This window comes from Megalops cyprinoides, chromosome 1, assembly GCF_013368585.1.
Source record: "Megalops cyprinoides isolate fMegCyp1 chromosome 1, fMegCyp1.pri, whole genome shotgun sequence".
Classification (NCBI taxonomy): domain Eukaryota; kingdom Metazoa; phylum Chordata; class Actinopteri; order Elopiformes; family Megalopidae; genus Megalops; species Megalops cyprinoides.
In genome coordinates this window covers 51,091,810-51,112,842 of record NC_050583.1, presented here as the reverse complement: position 1 = coordinate 51,112,842, position 21,033 = coordinate 51,091,810, and the positions used below count along the sequence as shown (strand labels likewise).

Here is a 21,033-nt window from a genome sequence, read left to right as displayed (position 1 = left end):
AGAGCATGCAGATGAACTTAAAGCAAGTCCCAGAGCTGCGGGTTGCCACACAGGTAATAATACACACCTGAGAGCAGCCGACAGTCTAACTAAGAGATGAAAAAAAAGGAACAGGTCGACTTCTCCGTGGAAAGCTGGACAGACCGCAAATCTCATAGGCATGGAACGTCGGGCTGTCCTGGGGTGAGACCATCTGAGCCCCCATCTTTGCCCGGCAGAAACAGACAGCCCAGGGGGACTCTGTCCGTATGCGTATCTGTGTCCGTACGAATCCGAAGCCGTATGAATCTTTATTTGCTGGAAGTAAACACACATGCACTCACACACACACATACACACTTATTACAAAGGAAAGAGCTTGACCTTGGAAACTCATGGAACATAAGCTAAATTCTACTCCAAATCCAGTTTGTACTGACAAATTTTTTGTAGTAATTTAGTCTTTCAATTTGGAATATCCAAATGTTAAAATTATGCCCAGCACACTGGCATCACAGGGGATATTGGCTAGAGTTTCACAAATCACGAGTACGAGAGTAAGCATCGCAGCACCTTGTCCAGCTGAAAGCAGCACTTGACTAACCTGGGAAAGACCTGGCGCCCGACTCCCGGTGAGTAAGCTTCACCTGCACGCCCCCCCACCCCAGGAGTCTGACAAATCCCCCGCAGCTCTCGAATTCCACAGCGCCTCGTCTCTCCGTCCGACCTCCGCCCCCCTCACATTCTGACGGCGAGTGGAACCTGCTGGTTCTGAAGAGGAGGGACGGTCGAGCACGGCTCCACTCCGCCGCCTCCTCCTCCCTCCCCAACATGACCTGGTTTATCTCACAGCACGCAGAGGGGAAAACGATACCAGGGGGATTTTATCTACAGGCTGGGGAGAGCAAAGCCTGCGGAGAGGGTGGGGGGGGGACTGATTAGAATTCTTCCAACACATGCAAGGCAATGACAGGCAAGGCAGCCTGACTCCCTATCCAGCACCCCTCTTTTTGGTCACTTCTGAAGAGTTTGTACTCTGTGTCCCATTTGGTAGGTGGAGACTTTTGGGGGGGGCGGTGCGCAGAGAGAGGGGCTGAATACCCACCCACATTAATCGGAGAGGGCCTCCGAGGGACCGACCATGCCCACCACCCCCATTTCCACTGTTCCCGAAAGCGCAAACGCAATCGTGTCACTCACACTGGTTTCTCAAGTTTGAATAATGGACCGAAAGCGTTGCAAAGAAAAAAAAGGAGGGAAAAAAAAAAATCCACAGCTGCTTCCAGCACGGACAATCCAGACACTGGAACGCCCCCCTCTCCCTCCCCCCACCTGCATACATTCCACCTCTCTGCTTTCGTATGTAGGAGCTCTCTTCCTTGCCTTCCCCCTTTGGAGAGTGTCAAAACTGGAAGGCTGCACCCAGCACAAAGAGGAGGCTTACAGCACTGTTACATACCTTTCATGAGTCACACAGCCACTGGGACGCCTTTCTGGGATAAGCCCCCATTCTCTTTTATGAAAAGGAGTTAACATATTCAGCTGGTAAATATTCCTTTATCATCTCTCTTGCACAGAAGCAAAAAAAAGCAAGGAATCGTCACAATGAATGTCTAACAAATTATCATGATTCTACAGTAAAATAACGTCCTCTGCAATGACCTCCTCTTCACAAAACATGTTTTTTTTTGTCCAAACTATGTTCAGAGCAATGGAAGTATTTCCAAGGATATGCAGCAAGTGGCTACACCTTCTTAAATAACACACTCAGAGCAATATTCAGTTAAAACAGCATTATTTCAGCCAAAACAATAAACAAACTTGTAGCCTTAGATTTTGTATTCGAAAGACAATGGCAGACCACTTTGCACTTTGACGGAATCATCCCCAAATCATTAACCTCAACAGGTCATCACAATCTGAATCCTACTACTGCTATTTTTCACACATGCTCAGATGTGCATTACTGGCTTTAACCTGTATTTACAACCCAAAGAAGAGAGTGATCAATCACAACACTGTGGCAAACAGGTTTTGCTGCACCGTCAATATATTTTTAAATAGCACCTGCTGCTTGTATTATTTGCTGCTTATGTACTTGTAGTATTGTGATGTGTTATGGATAGCGTGACGTAATGACTGCGTGATAAATGGTAGTGTATGCACTTGCCTTTCCTTAATTTTCACAGCTGTCTTAGTTTGAGGTTAGTACAAGTTAACTTATGGTAGTTCTTGAATGGTGTTGTGCTCACACTCACAGGTCTGGGAGCATTATTAGCCTGGTCTGACTCCTTTTGCTCATTTTAACTTGGATGGATACACTTCTGTTCTCTTGTACTGGAAGTTGCTCTGGCTAAGAGTGTCTGCTAAATGAATGTAATGTTACGTAAATGATCAGAAAGCACCCCATAGTGCAATGCAGGTCCTTTGGGTGCCTTAAAAGTGGTGAGCTACCTGTGCAGATGCAAAGTGAGCTCAAACATGCAGTAGAGTCAGGGAAAAAAATGATGCACTGAGAGAAATAAGAAAGATGTAAGATTTGAAATGTCACATGTTGCTCCCATGGTACATTTCATAACGTTTTTCTATATACCTATCAGCAGTTTACATGAAATTTGATTTTAATGTAATCATGCGTCAAAAAAAATGGTATTATACATACTTACACAAAAAAACCTAAAAATTAAAATGGCATGGAATGCAAATGTGGCATTTTAATGTGCTTTTAATGTAGCCTTCCCTGTGGTTCTAAGGTCAATTCGTCAACTCAAGGAAGATAAAGACAGGCCATCTACATGGCACTGAATTAACAACTGAATGTCTGCTTTTTTAAAAGGTGCCATTGTGTCTTGACTGATTAATGGTTACGCTGGGGAATATTTAGGTGATTTGTTCTGAAGAGAACCCTTTCTTTTTTCCCCTGATAAATAAACAAAATAAATAAATAAAATGTGCTTTCCTGACCAAAATATTCTGTGACATTTCTTGAAAACAGCCTCCACCCCCATGTTAATTGATATTTGTTATACAGCATCATTTTAGACGTGACATGTCTGTATGCATCATTCTCCAAGCAATTAAAGGGCCTATATCACACTGCAATTCCTTTCGGTCAGTGCAGCAGGAGCCATTTTAACCAGTAAAAATGGCTGGTTAAGGTAAGGAGCAGGACTGGTCACCGAAAGGATTCCATGCTGGGACGTTGCTGTTGCACCCTTGGGGAAGGTACTTAACCCAGAGTCGCCTCAGTAAATACTCAGCTGTATAAATGGGTAAAATGTAAAAAAATTATAACCTACATAAGTTGCTCTGGATAAGAGCGTCTGCTAAATGCCAATAATGTAATGTAATGCTTAAATTTCTACCAATAACCATGTGTCATATACAACGCCTACAGGGGGAAAAGCCACCAAAGATTTACATTACATGTATGCTTGTATAAATCATGACAACAAAACAATCTGCTACCTCTTACCAGTTTAAATACTTTTTACCTGTATCTCAATGTAGCCGACAAGAGAAAAAGTAAATGATGACAGTAACAACGGTATTTTCACAGCTACTATTTTCTAAACTATTGCATGCCCTAGGAGAACAAGGGATACTTTTTAGATGGCCTAAATCCCATCCAACTAAAAGAAACTGGTGGGTTCTTCTCCCTCTGCTGCCAGGCTGTCCCTGACTGACGGATGGGTTCCCAGAGTCTGGTCAACTGGGAGTGGGACAAGCCACTGTCTGCGTGAGGGTGCTGGACCACAAACAGGCAGCAAACCATGCCATTAAAAACACATACACAAAGAAACACACACACACACACACACACAAAGCAAGATCCTCTTAAACAGACACCACATACCTGCCCGAAATAACTCCTTCACCACATGAGCCCCAGACAGGGATGGCAGTCTAACATTAGCAGGTTTTTATGTGGCGATTGCAGGCCGTTTGCATTCTCCAGTTTAAAAAAGGGACGCTTGGATGTTGCACCATGCTCGCATAGCAACATGTAGGAGAGAGAGCAGGCTCTGCTGCTCACGCTGTTCAAACACTACAGCCCAGCAAGGACAATCACACCTGTCCCCAGTGAAGGCAACACAAGCATCCTACAAACACAAGCCTTGTAGCAGTGGGCCAGTTCACTAAAATGAAACATCTTGCATACATGTTTATTCTTAAGGTATCAATTTTGGTTGTGTGTGTGGTAACCTACTGAATGTAGCATTCTGTTCCTCCACAGTGCAGCTGTACTGGCGGCTGGATGGCCTACCCTGTGATCAGCGTCCGTTGAAACGAGCGCTCACTCTGTGACACTGCCATTGCTGTAGGCGTTGGAAGGGTCACAGCGATGGCAGTGTCACAGCTCTGCAGACTCGTTTCTGACAGCAGTGCGATGTAGACGTCAGTAAGCAGAGCTACGGGCTCGAGTCCCAATGTGGACCAGCCGCACTATTGCACGCAGGTTACAAATCTAAAACACGTAACCTGCCCCTGAGGAGGGCACCTGCTAAGCTATGATAATAATATAATGTGTTGATATAAGTATCAGCTGATCTGAAATCAGCTATGGTTCACAAGATTGCGATTTATACAGTATATGCTTATATATTTGAAAGGCTATAGCAGGTTGACAGGCTCATAAAATAGTCTGACAGAGCCTGAAAGTGGCATGATGGTTTTTTAAAGGTTTTGACCAGGTTTGACAGAATAACATTTAAGCACAGATTCCATGAGGGAGGATTATGAGGTGGCAGCCATGATGGGTGAGCCATTTTGAGTCATGTTGGATGGCTCTTCTGTATTTTATTTATTTATTTTTTGTTGCAGAGATCTGTTATTTTCATGTCTGGTTCCTTGGACACTGAATTACAATCTGTGCTTTGGCCGACCACTGTTCTACAGCACAAGCAGCAACATGGTCTGGTCCAATGGTCAGAGCACCATGGACCTGGCTGCACGCGTTTTGGAGAGAGTGCAGGGACACACCACGTGGTGTGTCGTGTGTCAAGCAAAAGAACTTTTACTCAGCAAACAGCTGCCTTGGGCGTCTTCCGTGCAAGAAAAAAATGACATTACTCAAATTTTCAGCACAAAGCCAGACGCCAAAATGGAACAGTCCAGTGAGTCAACACTATTAGAGACATATTGCAGGACAAGGGCCTTGACATGAAGTAAAAACAACATGAAATAGATTTGAAAAGCAACTAGTAACATTTCAATACTGCTTTAAAACGGCTAAAACACTGCTGTACACAGAAGAGCAAATATCAAAATGTGCAGCATTATATGCCATATTCAATATGGAATATCAACATACACTGTGATATACCTACACTCCATAACTTGAAATGCTAAAGGCTGCCACCGTCCCCGCAAAGACAAACCTGGAGCAAAGGGTTAAATTCACAATTGCCATCTTTTTCACAAGCAGATGGTTCAGACATGACCCAAGGCCACGTCCTGCTCCACTTATGGACGTGCAAGCTCATGTTACCCGGTTTTTTTTTTTTCCCCCAAATATATCATGTGACAAAAAGCTGGACTGGGGTGGACTCTAATGAGCAAATGTCTAGGGCATGAGAAACGCTGTGATACCCAATACGCCTGACCTATACTGTACACTTAATGTCTTGGAGAGATCAGCGGGGAGACAGGCAGACAGCCAATCAGTCAGTCCACAATTGGGGGGCCCCCCTCTTTTCCAGACAAGGTGAGATGGGTCCCCAGGGCTGGGTGAAAGTAAGAGATTACCCCACGGGCCAGACGCTGGAGTCTGAGGCAAAGCCAATCACTGTGCGACCCTCTGATCTCATCTCATGTGAAATCGTGTGTGTGTGTGTGTGTCTATGCATGTGGAAGAGATGGGGGGGGTCCACCTATGTTTGTGCATGCTTGCGTGCATGTGTGTGTGCTGGCAGATGCTTGTGTGCACACTGTGTGTGTGTGTGTGTGTGTGTGTGTGTGTGTGTGTGTTTAGAAGTTGTTTAGAGGTTTAGAATCGTGAAAAAGTGTGCATACAGACATCATCTTGACAACATGAAACAAAGAAATTTAACAATATGCTTTACACAAATAAAATATATACAAATTTTAGGTCTGCACACACGCACACATGCACACGCATGCACACAAGCAGGCACGCACACACACAAAATGATTTAGCATCCATTTATCCACCCATCTACTGTATCTGTCTAGGCTATATCTAAAGCTTTCGGTCAAACAATTCCTGTATATAACACCATACCTGTACAGTATGAATTTCCAAGTCAAATAATTTAATTACTGTACTCGTTAAAGCGTCTATAAACAAATGAAGTTTGAGGCTCTCCTACAGGCTGCAAAAGGGCCCCTCAGGAGATAGACAAAATGTCACTGTCGGCTATAACATCAACCAAAATGCCAACATGTCAAGTGCATCTTAAAATTTAATGGACTGTGCGAGACAAGAAAAGAGGCAGATACTGTAGGCCTATGGATTAACAGAGTCTGTCAACCGTACAGCAACTGTGGCGACTTCCATTTTACAAGCTACATCAAAAAGTAAGGCCTTTAGCTCACTCGGCAAACTGAGGTAAACAACAGTTGCAACACATTTCCAGATACACTGCCAGCCACAGTGATGATATTAGATAAAAAGTATTTTCTAGCACAATGGAAACAAAAATCGCATATTTGGGGAAAAAAAGGAGATCGGGCCTTCATTAGAGAGGCCAGGGTGGATTCCTGTGTCAGAGAATGAGGGATTCACAATGAAGGGTCATGGCTTGAATGAATGTTTCACAGAACATTTCAGAATTCCCAACAGCTCTGATAATTCAGCGTCTCAATCTCTGCAATTCGCACCTGCGGGCGTAACTATTTGCATAATGCAGGCTCGATCTTTCTGCGCTAAAGCAGACCGGCAAGATGCTCCGAGGGCTGATCCAAAATGTGACACCATCTGTTTTGGGGCAGGGAAATACCAAAAATGCATGAAAAGTATGTCAGATCATAAGATGTGTTGGTGTATTTTCTTATTGCAAAAAACCTGTAGCAAAGTCCAGTCCTTATGAAGAGAAGTTATCAGAACTGGGGGAGTCTCTGGTCTTCTCATTTATCTATCTGAGATGACCTTATAGTTATCAGCATTTTCAAGTACTAATATTTTAGCCACGTGAAGCATATTTCAGATTTCCTTTTTTATAAACATTAAGCAACATTCCCAGCAGTGATGAAAGAGCTCAAAGTCTCCCACTCCTACTCATGATATGAGTTTATTCTGCAAAAAAGGGACCTATTTTTTCCATGAGGGCTCAGGTCTGAGAGATGCGAGATTCCTCCCGATCAGGCAGTACTGGCAGGCCCTGTGATTATCATTAGGCCCAGTTGACTCTCATGAGAAGACAAATGAAACAGCCCTTTGAGCTGAATGGAGCGCTGGACTAGCCTGACACTGCCAAAGGAGCCAGACGCAACACTGCACATTTGGGTCCCGTCGGAGTTTCCCAAGCTCCCGAGCACAAAGCACCCGTTTGTGGCCTCTCGGGACTACAAAGGACCCACAGACCACCAGTGCTGGAAAGGGGAGGGGGGTGCAAAAAACAAAATCCACTTCCCTTAGAGGGTTCCAGAGATGACCATGGCCTAAGGAGCAGAACGCTGAGCAGAGGTTACAGCAATGGACTAGGTTCGACCTGTGGGTCGTTGGTTGGAATTCCACACAAAGCACTACAAATGCCCCCTATCCTCAGTAGTTAACCTCAAGGGTGCCAGTTAAGACCATTTGCTCCAATGGTGTACACAGAATACAGCAGTCTTTAAACTGTAAGCATTAGGAGTTGTCCCATGTATTTGCTATACAAAAAATAATATAATGTGTCATACAAGTCCAAAGACCCAATTTTTCACAAGGATCTGGTTCTCAAGGAGAGAGACTAAGTTTGCATGGAGGATGTTGTACTAAAAACTCCCCATCATACTAAACCCAACCTCACTGAGCAAGATCCATAACCCCCCCAAGCTCCCGCTACCCCTCACAAAATACCTGCCACACTTTGTGTTGTCTGCTTAACTTCTATCCACAAGTGTGAGAAGGACTCAATGTTCTATTTCCAAATCCACACCATGAGTTGCTGATATCGAATTGCTCACTCATGGCCCAAGCCTAATTGATCGCATTAATCAGTGCGCTGAACTAAAATGAGTAGAACGATTAGTTCTGGCGGTGAAGCATTTATGTCTTGCAGTGAAACTTTGCGTCAGTTTAAGATTTTGTAAACACGGGTGAAAACAACAATAAACTGATCCATTACCGTGAGTCATACAGACCCCGAGCTGAGATTTATCATGGAAAACACCGCTCTGCTTAATTGCTCAGCACCCAGCGACTTTTCCAAAACTCTTATTCATTTTTTATTTCCAGGCCTCTCTGACAAACACAGTGCACTGTGTTAGCTACATCCAGAACGCATGAGGTCATCCTTACTGAGGGCCAGGTCACAACTGCATCCTCCCTTTACTTATCAGTTCTTTGGAGGGAGAGAGGGGACCCACACCCAGGGTTAGGAACCCACCCGGTTCTCTCTGAATAAATCAGACCCCAAGAGAAGGAGGGGGTGCGAGCGAGAGAGAGAGAGAGAGAGAGAGAGAGAGAGAGAGAGAGAGAGAGAGAGAGAGAGAGAGAGAGAGAGAGAGAGAGAGGTGGGGGTGTGAATTTGACCTCTGTGGCATCCATCACCACCGAGCACAGGGTGTGGATTCTTGCCCTCTTATAGGCGCAGCTCTCTCTGGGTAATTTGCAGTGACATTTCCATCGCTGCTTGACCACCGTGGCTTTCGTGATCCATCTCCAGGACATCCAGTAAACAGCTTCTCTATTTTAGAATCACCAATTAGTCGTTAGACCTGTCTCACTGCGACACCCTCTGCAGCTGTGTAGGAGTGCTGAAATCAGATGAACGTGATCCTCTGATAGGCATTAGCTACACGCAAGTGTATTTTTGACACTACAAGTACCACAGTTCACCACAGTAAGGTGTGCACCAATGGGTAAGAGATAAGTGCTACTCCACTGGCCTCATCAAAGAAACTCTGCAGCTTTGTACATGCTACAGTTAAAGGACAACAGATGTGGTAAACCAGGGAAAGACCAGTGCAAAATGTCCTTTGCAACAGGTGCCCAGCACCACCACACTAAAGTAGTTTGCCATTGCTCTTAGCACACAGCAGCAAGTTTCAACATCTGGCTCAATCACTCACTGCTGCTATCGCTGGTAAGACGAGCAATCCACCCAGCCCCAAATGCAGTGCACAGCTCACTGCTGCTCAAAGCCATAGGTTTCAAGGGAGTGTAATTAATGTGCCTATTAGAAGCAGCTTGTGCATGGAGGCAGGCCGAAACACTCGATGAGAAAGTGCACGATTTACAGGCAAGGATCCAGTCCCCGCACGCATCACTTGTTTTCCTTAAGATAAGATCCAAAGCGAAGCCTCGTGATTGGTGGAGAAATCCTTCAGCTGCAGAGTGTGGGAGATACGATATGTCGGCCCTGGACACGGATGGCTGGAGACCGGGGCCGGCAGAGAGCGGGGAGACTGGGAGCAATTACACAACGCTCGAGACACAGGGTAAATCACAAAGCTGCCAACACAAGACAGACAATGGCCTTGAGGGATGCCAGCGGGCAAGAAAAATCCCCCTACCTCGCAATCCCTCCCTGACACAATTCAAAAACATTACGTCAGCCCTGGAACTTTATATCTGTGTCTCAAAATTTAGTCAAGTCAATGATGTCATACAACCAAGTGCTTTACCAGCCTATAATGGACATGAGGTTCTTCTGACCAGCTCAAAATACGCTGTTACTTGAGAGAAGCGTGGGAGAGTGGGCAGAGGAAGTGGACGCTAAATAGTCAGGTAAAGGTCTGGGTGGTACTCTGCTATTGAACCAAATTGCTTCTATAATTATCCAGCAGTCATTATTATACTATTTTAAAAAACCCTACTTAGAGTCATTTCATAGTCACACAGAGATGACATCACACCTGCCACTGAAACCTCCACTAGCAGAGAAGTACCAGTGCAGCCCTTCTATGACATCACAGTGAGGCACATGGCCTTTGTGGGAAGCAGAGACTCTCTATAAATATTTCCATCTTCCAGGGGAGGCTGAGGGATGGGGTTTCAACCTATCAGGAGGGGAGGCAGTTTCATACCTGCTGAGGGACTCGTGATGGGGGGCCTGTTAGTGGCATTGCCAGAGTCACCGAGAATGATTCTGCCCCAGCTGGTAAGACACTGAAGCAGCACTTCCATCCACTCGTAAAAAAGCTTTGCCGGTCATGTGGCTCTTCTTATCTCTTCTTTTCTCTCCCTCCCCCCCCTTTTTGGAAACAATGCATCTCAACCCAACGGCTCTGCAAAGCTGCAGAAAGGCCTCCGCTCTAGTCCTCCGCAGACATTAGTCACATCAGACTGCTTCAGCGGAATGGAATAAATTAATCACATGAAACAAGCCCTGAGACGAGGAGAGGGGGGAAAGCTACAGGTTTGAGGATGGAGAGACAGAGAGGCAGGAACGAGAGGGAATGCTATGAATTCCACTCTGAACCTGACAGGGGAACTTTCGCACCAAGTGGAATGTGCTACAGTATGACCCAGCAGCTAACTTTTCCTCCACGCAAACACCTAATTTGCAAATACAGATCAGTATCAATTCATCAACTTCCAGGAAGCCAAGCACAATATAATCCTGAGAATTTGCGCTGTCTATAATTGGAGGAAATGATTATGAAAATAAAACGCTAAGCAAAACATTTCATTTGATTTACATAGCCTAATTACTCTCCAGAACAAATGTGAAAAACCAAAAGGCCTCTCTGGAAGCACACAGAAACGCTAATGACAGTGACATTATGTGGAATAAGCAAAACCCCTAATCTGCAAACCTGTTTTTAATTGTGTTATTATAACAATACGGAGATGAACAATTACACCTAAATGTCCCCAAAAGTAAAGCCATGGAGGCCATGATATAAAGTGCTGGCTGACCCACCTCTCAACTGCAGCCGAGCCCTAAATGCCATTTCGACAGTCCTGGCTGCTGGACAGTCCTACCCTAACATGGCCTTTGCAGATGACTCTATTGATAATTGCTAGGAGACACTGTCAGCGATCGATGTACAACCAACCATGAAGCTGGCTGCTTTATTGGGGGCTGGGGGGGGTGGGGGGGCGCGACATAAAAAGGTATAATGGAGCATGAGCCCACCCGAGTGACAGCGGTGCCGGCCGGGTATGTGCAGGCCGGGGGGGCTGCAACTGGCAGTGGCATCTGGCATGACACAGGAAATGAGGTACGTCAGTGTGGCCGGGACCTGGCCACTGCCAGCGAGACCTGCAAATATCCGCCCGATTAGCAAGAGACACTGCGGTCTCGCCCAACGAGATCCCGACGGGGCGGGGGGGGGGGGGGGGGGGGGACGGCAGATCGGGCCGGACAGCACGCACGCTAATACAATTACTCTCAACGGCTCTGTGCGCCTGGACGTTTTATATCCCCAGAGCAGGAAACTGGGGATTGGAAATCTTGGTACCGTATAATTAAGAAATAAAAATGAATTCATCTGACATTTTTCCAGTTGACATCAGCATGATTCTTTTTTTTTTTTAACATGAAAGCCACCAAATGCAAGGACGACTGACCGCTGGGCAGACATTCCACACAGAGATCCTAATTCTTCCTCCTCCATCCAACCCTGTATTTGTAAATTCCATAACATGTCACTGTCTAATTCACAGCTGGCCCACTATACATCAGCCATATACTGAATGTCTGGAGCTTTATATATGCTCCAGTCAGTCAGCTCAGTGCACATCACAGTGAAAGTTCTGTCTCTGGCAGTGTTGAAGCTTTAAGTATTCTGATTTGGTGACTTGTTATGAACACTTCTGAAGAGGCGTGGTCTCCAGGAGCACAACAGCACTGGAACCTCTTGCTAGTGCCCACAAACTCCTAGACCGAGAACAAAAGTTATGCAGGACCTGAACATCTGATCGTATTAGAATACACATGCTGTCGCCTTTCAGATGTGATTTTATTCAGTGACCAACCAGGAAGCTTCAACTTCAGTGTCATGTAACTTCAAAATAAACTGGTCTCCATGACGACCAGCTGCACAGCCCAGTGAATGACCACACTTGAAGCTGGCAGGCGCCAGTCCCCAGAAGCATGTTTAACCTGATCACTGGGTGCTGACCCACATAAAACAGCCTGCATTTTACAAAGTGTCCCTCATTTCTTCCTTGGCCGCACCCTAACCCCCCACCAGGCATCAGACACAGAGGAACAGAAAGAACTGCTGATAATCCACATCATTTTAAACACACTGGAACAGCTGGAATGGTTAGCAAATACAGACACACCTCAAATGTCAAATTTCCAGTGTGACTTTAGCAGGGTGGGTGCTCAGCAAGGAGTAAATTCATTAAAACCTACATTTTCAGTGCCACGTTCACATGACTTTCAATGCAAAACTGTCCACTTACCTTCTGAAGTTTCTTCTTCCCTCTGTCCCACAGCTAGGACTGTCTCACCTAGAAGCAAATCAGAGACAAATGATATATTATTTTTTTATCAATCATGTTTTCTAAAAGCCTCCAGAGCACACCAAAGTGAAATGTTGACTGAACACACCCAAAACCTGATTTTATAAGTGATTAACAAACTTTTGTAGTTTTTATTGTTTCAGTGAACAGAGCAACAGAGCAAGAGCCAAATATAATTCAGCGTGAAAACCAGCAAAAAGATAACCTATATGATTCACTATACTTTTGCTGATTTGGATTGCAGTTTGGACATCAAAGATTTCCTAGAGCTTGAAAAAGATTAGAATTATATATTTATAATGTGAAATCCCAAGAATGCAACAAACAAAAAAAAAAACAATATTAAACCAATAACAGAAGCATATGATGAAGCACTCTTTTCACAATATTGTACAGGTCAAATACAGAGCGCTCAATGACTGTGAACTCAGGAGCAACTGGCAAAGAGGAAGGGGAACAGGAACACGGATGCAGAGGGGTGTGATGTTTAGGGATTTAGGGTCTGCAAACCCATCCCTCCCTTCAGGGAAGAGGAGGTCTCTGCTCACTCAAGCAGAGAAACACTCAGCAGGGCTCCAAGCAATGGTCCTAGCGCCTAGATTGGGTGGGTGTGGCCTGCGCTCTAACGGGGACTGTGGCAGCAGTGTGGCGTAGTGGATAGGAGCAGGGCTTGTGACCAAGAGATCGCTGGCTCGATTCCCCGCTGGGGCACTGCTGTTGTACTCTTGGGCAAGCCGTTTAACCCACAATTGCCTCAGTAAATATCCAGCTGTATAAACTGATAAAATTATAAGACACTCTGGATAAAAGCCTCTGCTAAATGACAATAATGTAATGTAATGTAATATAATAAGCACAAGCCCACTTTGATGGCCTAACAGAAGGACATCTGCTTTGGGACCACGGCTGCACATGAGAGACGCCTCTGCCATATACTGTATATAAACACAACTGTATCAATATTTGAGCTGCAACTGGGGAGACAGTCCAAGCAGGACAGTTCAACAGTTCATGTCTCAGGGCATTTTCCACTGAGGACCACCCTCAGAACTGCTGAAGATCCCTCACCCCCCACAGAACATTTTTTTTTTCCACAGCCACCATTACAAGAGATGTTATTCCCATTACTGACAGATGTAACTGTTGCTAAGCTACAAGTCACACTGGCAAGTTATTGGCTACACACACACACAATTCTTTTTTGTTTAATTTAATACAAAACAGACTCTAAACAAAACAAACACTTTTGCATTGCGTTAGCTGTAACTGAATGGGTGGGAGAGGGCTGCATTATGGGTGTAGTTTTTTCTTGTTGTTGATGTTTTCCATATTCACTTTTAGAATCACAGCACATTTACTGCATGACTTCTCAGGTGGTCTTCCCTGGAAAACATCTGTAGCCCATGAGCTGAGATGGATAAGACTAATCACTCCATTTTTCTGATCGTTCGACCATGAAAACAACAATCAATTACTTGGTTTAGTATTTAAACACATTTTATTTAGCAAATGAAACATCCAGAGTATTTTTCTTAACATATGTTGTCCATTTACCCCTGTCTGAAAGTGCTAGTGAAGAGATCTCTGTACTGTAAGTGGAGTTTCACACAGTGTTTTGGTGGTAGTGTGTGTATGTGTGTGTGTGTGTGTGTGTGTGTGGGGGGGGGGGGGGATTTAGGCAGAAGACCCTTAGAACATCAAATGAATTGCAAACTGTGTCCCTTATTGAAGAGCCTCTCTCTGCAAGTTGCTGGATAACCCATCACAGTGTATGTAATTGACTTCCCTTAGTTTTCAGGTTGTCTAGCTTCAAATTAGCACAAGTTAACTTGTGGTATTGCTTGAATGGTCTTATCCTCACACTCACCGGTCTGACACTGTTGTTAGCCTGGTCTGACACTGTTGCTCATTTAACTTGGATGGACACACTTTTGTTCTTTTATGCTGAAAGTCACTCTGGATAAGAGTGGCTGATATACAAATGTAGTGAAATGTAATGTAAGTGTAATTGTAAGAACAGTCAACACCTCCCTACCTAAATGAAACAGACCATAGGACCATGCAACACTGAGGGCAGTAGGGCCACAATAAACACACAGCAGCTAGACAGAACACCATGGAACTGGAAGGAAGTACAGTTTAACTATGCACATGTACACAAGCATAATTACATCTGGGAGCACTTGTGACTATGTGAAGGCCACGGGGTCAGACTTAGGGGTGACCTCACAGATGCAGGTCAGAGGTTAACAAGGTAACACATGTAATTACATAAACGGCCAACTCGTGCTCAACTTTAGCTGCCGGGTAACAATGTCTACTTACAAAGATGCTACATAGCATTTAATTAAAAGTACATCATGCAACCAGGAAGTTATCATGCAATTATATACTCTAATTCCACAGGCTCACCGTCCACTTAAAACCGAGACAAAACAATCTGCGGTTTTGCAAAACTGATGGCTTTTCCCCACCCCAAGAGAAATCAGAACGCTGTACAATGTTTCGCCGTTGGATTTAGTGATGGTAAGCAGACACCGTACTTAATTAAAAATCGAGGACACGGCCCCACTTAGCCGCTGAAGCCGTTACATAAGTGCAGTCATTAGTTGGATTTTGTCAGGCAGCTCAGAAAGCTTGGGCAAACTTCTCTCGGTGGTTTGTCACAAGCACCCGTGCAACTTGGCACGGCCAGAACACAATGTCCCTGTATCGAGTGTCAGCTTTACCACGCAGTCCTCTTTTCACCATTCTTGTGAAGCCAGGTGATCAGAGGAGTACATTTACAGAGAGAGAAGTCAGGCAGAATGCAACGATGAACTGTCTGACAATCCTGCCTCTGTGTCTGCTCTAACAGGCTAACAAACTTCAGAAACTTTTGTGAATTTGGTTGTCAAATTACCATGACCAATACAATGGTTGTTATATGTCATAGTACATTTTTACTGCAATTATGTATTTGTCTGGCCAACAGCATCATCCAGGAAGATACAAAACTTATCTTTCTTCCATATAATATTGATTTATACAGCTGGATATTAGCAGAAAGGATTCTGCACCCTACTCAGCTGTCCAACAGCAATGCCATTCCCCCAAATAAGAACCAGCAGTTATTTACTTTACTTTATTTAGTTATTTACTGGAATTACTTCCAGTAATTCTTTGGGCCCTGCTCTTGAACACTTGGGATTTGATTCTTTGAAAACAAATCAGACATTACAAATATTATGTTATACATATATACTGTACAGTAAATAGAATATCACATGGAACACATCGACTGATCAGACCTCAATGAGTGATGGAAAAGTACCAGAGGTACCTGTCTGCGCAGTGTCACTTCAGGTCAGTGTATGGTGCTTGTAGGATCAGCAAAGACATCAACACAAAGGTAATTCTATAACCACTGCAATAGCTAGAGCAAAGCCTAACCACCTTAATGCTCCCACAGTAATACACCTGATTTAAATGTGTTCACAAATTGAGCAGATAAATTCTAAGGAAAATCTGAACGAGTCACAATCCCAGATGAAGTCCCTAAATGACAGAAGCTGCCATGACCAGAACGTTTCCTGAACAAATGGACCGGAGCATGCGACTCAAAATTGTTTTTGTCTGATTAAATTAAAAAAAAAAAAAAAAAGGGGCGGGCGGGGGTGTTGGAGGTGCGGCATCCCACGCTGGCCTGCGGAGCGGACGGCAGAAGCAGACTATTTGAGGTTTTCCCTGATAGCAGCAGTTTTGCCTGCACGATTCTGCCTGTGCTGCAATGCACTCTGAAAGCCTCTTAATCTGGTTTGTGTTGACTCTGCTTTATAGAGAAACGGCTGGACTCTTAGCAGCACTGCTATTATATTCAGACAGACGGCCTGCCACTGCTGGGGCCGATATCTGGCAAAGAGCGCCACATTCTCGATGTCACAGTGCACACCCCCCCCCCCCCATTAAAATAGGGTCCATTAAATGCAAAACACCATTTCCAGCTTTGTACTAGCAATTACTTCCAGGCTACATTTACTGTATAAAAACAGCCCAAAGCCCCCCCAAAATGTCCCTCCCAATTAAAAGAACACGCATTTAAAACAACAAAGTTTAAGAGTTAGAACTGTTGGCCAATTAAACCTGTAACTTCATGATGCCTGAAGGATTTCCCATTTTCAGAAATCAAGTACTCATATTCTTCCCTCTGTTCTATTATCATTTTGTAGTCATCTTTGATTTTGGACACTGAACTGTACAGCAACAGATGGATTCTGTAGATTAATACATGCATTCTTCTGCAGATTAAAACCAAACTCACTCTTTTCTTGTGTTAATTTTGCAGCCAATGCTTTACCAAGGAGAGAATACTTTATTTTCTACGAGTACTTATACAAAATTCAGAATACTGAATCCTTATGGGTTGCAACTTTTAGAGAAATTCTGCATTACATAACATTAGTCATTTATCAGATGCTCTTATCTAGAGTGACTTATTCCTTTATACAGCTGGATATTTACTGAGGCAGCTGTGGGTTAAGTACCCTGCCCAGGGGTACAGCAGCAGTGCCTCAAGCGAGGAATCAAACCAGCAAACTTTCGGTTACGGTTCCCTTACCACTACACCACACTGCTGCCCACACTTCTCGCAAATATATGCGCAATGTCCATGCAATGGTTTCCCCGCTGTACCCCCCGCGGACAGCAAGAGAGGTCAATCCTAGATCAGACGGATCCACAGCAGGAATATTGCCTCTGCCTCGATCTCTCTTCGCCTCGCTGCCTCTTCAGCTCCATCTAACATGGAGCAAAATCCCCCTGTAACAGAGTGCTCTTCTGACACCATATGTAGCGAAGGGTGAGAGCAGTCACCCCACCCGGCCTCGAACCCGGGTCTACAGGGTGCCAAACCTGCAGCTTGACCACAACGCCAAAGAGCCTGCTGTGACTGCTCTCGCCCTTCGCTACAGCCCCCCTCCCCCCAATTACTGTATATATGAATTTCTCTGATGTCCTAATCTTTAACCTTCAGTACCAGTCAAAAGTTTGGACACACCTACTCATGAAAGATCTTATCTTTATTTTTACTACTTTTCCACATTTTAGGATAATAGTAAAGATAACAAAACTATAAAACAACATGTTAAACAGATTATTCAAAGTAACAAAAAAGATTTTTTTAAATTAAAATTTTTTTGGAAAGAAATTCATGCATAGACAAATATAAATAGTGAAGTTGATGGATGCCTAAGAAAGAAATTTCAGGCATTTAAGTCTTTAGATCAAAATGTTTTTGAATGCATGTTTCCCATTATCTTAATCAGGTGTGTCCAAACTTTTGACTTGTACTGTATGCCAGACTGCGTTAACGCATCAAATATGCTCCAGTGTCCCATCGGAGTGCTCCACATGCAACTCAAGCTTCTACAGGAGCGAATATTTACCCTTGACCGAGTTCAAGGGCAAGATCATCCAAATATAGCACGTATTCTACAACACGCTTTTGTTTAAAATCACAATACTGTGCTTTATTGCTCAGCCAGGGTCCCTTTTAAAAGCCTTATCTTTTATAACTTCATGTGTCAGAAGCGTCATTGCTGCCAAGTCCCCAGTTCTTTGGTGTGTTGCCATCTCTCATAAAGCATGTGGCTTGACCACAGGCACAAACAGCTACTAATCAAAGGAGGGTCTGAAGAGATGGGTCAGCCCTTTCTCAGCCGTCTTTTCATCCTGTGAATGCAGGTGTCACCAGCTAAACAAACAGACCTCTCACAAAATTCAGTCCAGCCATACTTAAAGTTTGACCCAGTACACCCTCAGAACTCAAGCCTGCACTCCTTGTTTTGAGAGAAACCAGCTTGCAATCAAATGCATTCAAGCATTTGTTACTTCCATCATTGTTATTTTGTCATCTCTCTGTGCTGCCCAATACCAGCTTGATCTGTGTAATTTGTTTATTCTACTGTGTCAACTCTGCCCACTACAAACCATATAAAATTCATCACTCTTTTCCGCAGTCTTGCAGGATCGGGTTACTGGTGTAAAGGGAGATGCAAAAACCTCTCTGATCAAAACCAGATTTCAGCACTGGCCTTGAGGTTGCAGGGAAAGGCCATCACCACCAGAGAATCATGTAAGTGATGAATGCCTTCGTGATTTAATCACTTTTCCTCTGGCACGTGACACGCAATCCAAGAGTAGGAAACTATGAATAAGACCTCAGGGTTTTGTCTTTCTCTCTGTTGTAAAATAATGCAAAAAAGGGAGGTTTGTACCAGTTTCTTTGTGGAAAACAAAGGTCACATAACTGGATGCTTTTGCAGGCCAACATTACATTCAGAGACAACTTTTTTTAATTTATTTTCACTGACATGGCATCATAAACTGAGGAATATGAAAACTATTGAAATATATAATATTATAAAGCAAGCGTATGTAATAAAAAGGTCAGCCAAACAGGCTGGAAATCATAACCTGGTTACTGCCAACAACAGAGAAAGACAGGCTGGTAAGCTTCTCCCAGAATCCTCTGCACCACAGGGTAAATGACCTGACTACTCATCGGGGCTGGTGGACTCCGTTCCCTCCTTCCACTCCGATCCATCGCACTAATGGGACAGGGCGTTTAAGTGGGAGTGACATTGCACAAGCACCCTCTATGAAGCATCTCTCTCGTCTCCCGACACTTCCCGCGTGGAAACTCTGTGGGGTGGTTTTGATAAGAGGCAAAACCTACTTGATGTCTGTATCAGCCGTCAGCCCCGCTAGCAGGGCCCCTGAGAAACCCAGCTACCATATGCAATGCCCTGCAGACTGACTGCGAATACTTCACATGGCTGTGCACACACCCATATCAATAAATGCAATCTGGAATAAATACAGTACAGTACAAGTCCAAAACAGACATGCGTGAAAAGTAGCCCACTGGTTATTAACCCATTTTCCGCATTGCGTGAAACTGTAGCCTTCTTCATTTTACATGGGCTCATTTTACAATTAGCCACCATTAACCACCATTAACCACCATTAGAGCAGTACAGACAAAACATTTGAGGAAAGACAAATGCTTTTGGGAAAACTCGCCCTGTTTACATCACCTTCATTACAAATGAATGTAACAGAATGTAGTATTTACAATGAAATACATGTCAGGGTCAGTGACAGAGATACTGCATGCATGTATACCAATATGCAATAAAGCTTTTGTTCCCTAAGATGTTGGCTTGTGCAGTTCCCCAAAATCCCCCAAAGTAAGGGCGGGACAGAATATTTGATCAGTAGATCAACGACATCTGGGCCTCTGATTGCTGAGTTAATCTGACATACAATATGTGCATAACCCCTTTTCATAAATAATAAAACAGCTCAGCTGGTGCACTTTTGGATATGGGAGACACACAGATGGGAAGGACTTTTAATGTCTTTATCAGTCACTGGATAAAGACGCAGGGTTGCTGTCTTGAACAGGAATACGTTTAAGGCCGGAGCTGAAAATGTTTACCATACGTAACCGAACAGCCAGCCTGGAATAGATTTTTCCACTTTCTTTTTCATTGTTATGTCGGACCTTATGAATAGTAGTTCCAAACAGTGCAGCTTTGGTCAATTTATTTCAAAGTGAAAAGAAAAGGAAAAGAAATTAGGAAATGGTGACTTCAAATGACTTCGCTTTCTAACGTGCTTGTTTTCGGTTTCACAATATGACGAAATATGTGCCACATTAAAAACCAGCAGAGTTTATAACAGAAAAAGGACATTTTTTGTGGTGAACTCTCTTGTTATGATCAGCACATGTGCTCCTAAGTTGAAAAATAAATAAAAAGTGTATAAAAAAATCTTTAGGGGTGCAACGAAAATTTATCAAATAATGTGTTTTTTCTTAATAAAGGGATACGAGGAGACATTTACAAGCAAAACGATTTAATTTGAATACAAAAAGTACACTAGGTTTTTAATTATTTCTGCCTCAAACTGTATTTAATAATTATGTAATTATTTATACTTTAGACTGCTTTAAACTGTATAAACAGTATAAACAGTATGAACACCTCTATAATAAAGTAGTTGTTCTTAGTTCTAAAGACCAAAAAAATTTGCTCAGTCTGTTTAGACACAAAGGACATCAACAAAGGACGTCAAAGGACACAACAGGTTGTCTGGCCTGCTTTGAGCTCAGCCAGCGATCCACAGCAGGACTGGGATCAAATTGCTCTACTGAAGGCCCCTCCAAGCTGATCCGCATCAAGTCTTCAGTTGTGGACACTCCAAAGCAGCTTCTTGTTGAATTCTCGATGAGGTTTTGGTGACGTTCGCTTCACAGTTATTTACACATTACTTCAGCGATCACATGCCGATACCAGAAGCAGCTTATGATGATTACCAGGAAGGCGCTTTAAAATGTGAAAAAAATTCTCTGATTGTTTTGTAATTTTAAGGATATTTTTAGGTTTCAAGTAAGTGATGACTTCTAATCAATCTGTTTCCTAACT

General features: G+C 43.7%; 1 protein-coding gene across 7 annotated transcripts in view; it reads right to left on the bottom strand.

Annotated features, from left to right (window-relative positions):
* add3a (adducin 3 (gamma) a) overlaps positions 1–21,033 on the bottom strand; it is a 93,017-nt gene that overhangs the window by 59,000 nt on the left and 12,984 nt on the right. For 6 of the 7 annotated variants that reach the window (XM_036524800.1, XM_036524792.1, XM_036524776.1 and 3 more), the window contains exon 2: positions 12,506–12,553. The gene's annotated coding sequence lies outside the window, so the exon portion shown is untranslated. Of the gene's footprint in view, positions 1–583; positions 732–12,505; positions 12,554–21,033 lie in introns of those variants that run through there. The other variant, XM_036524807.1, reaches the window with a different exon arrangement.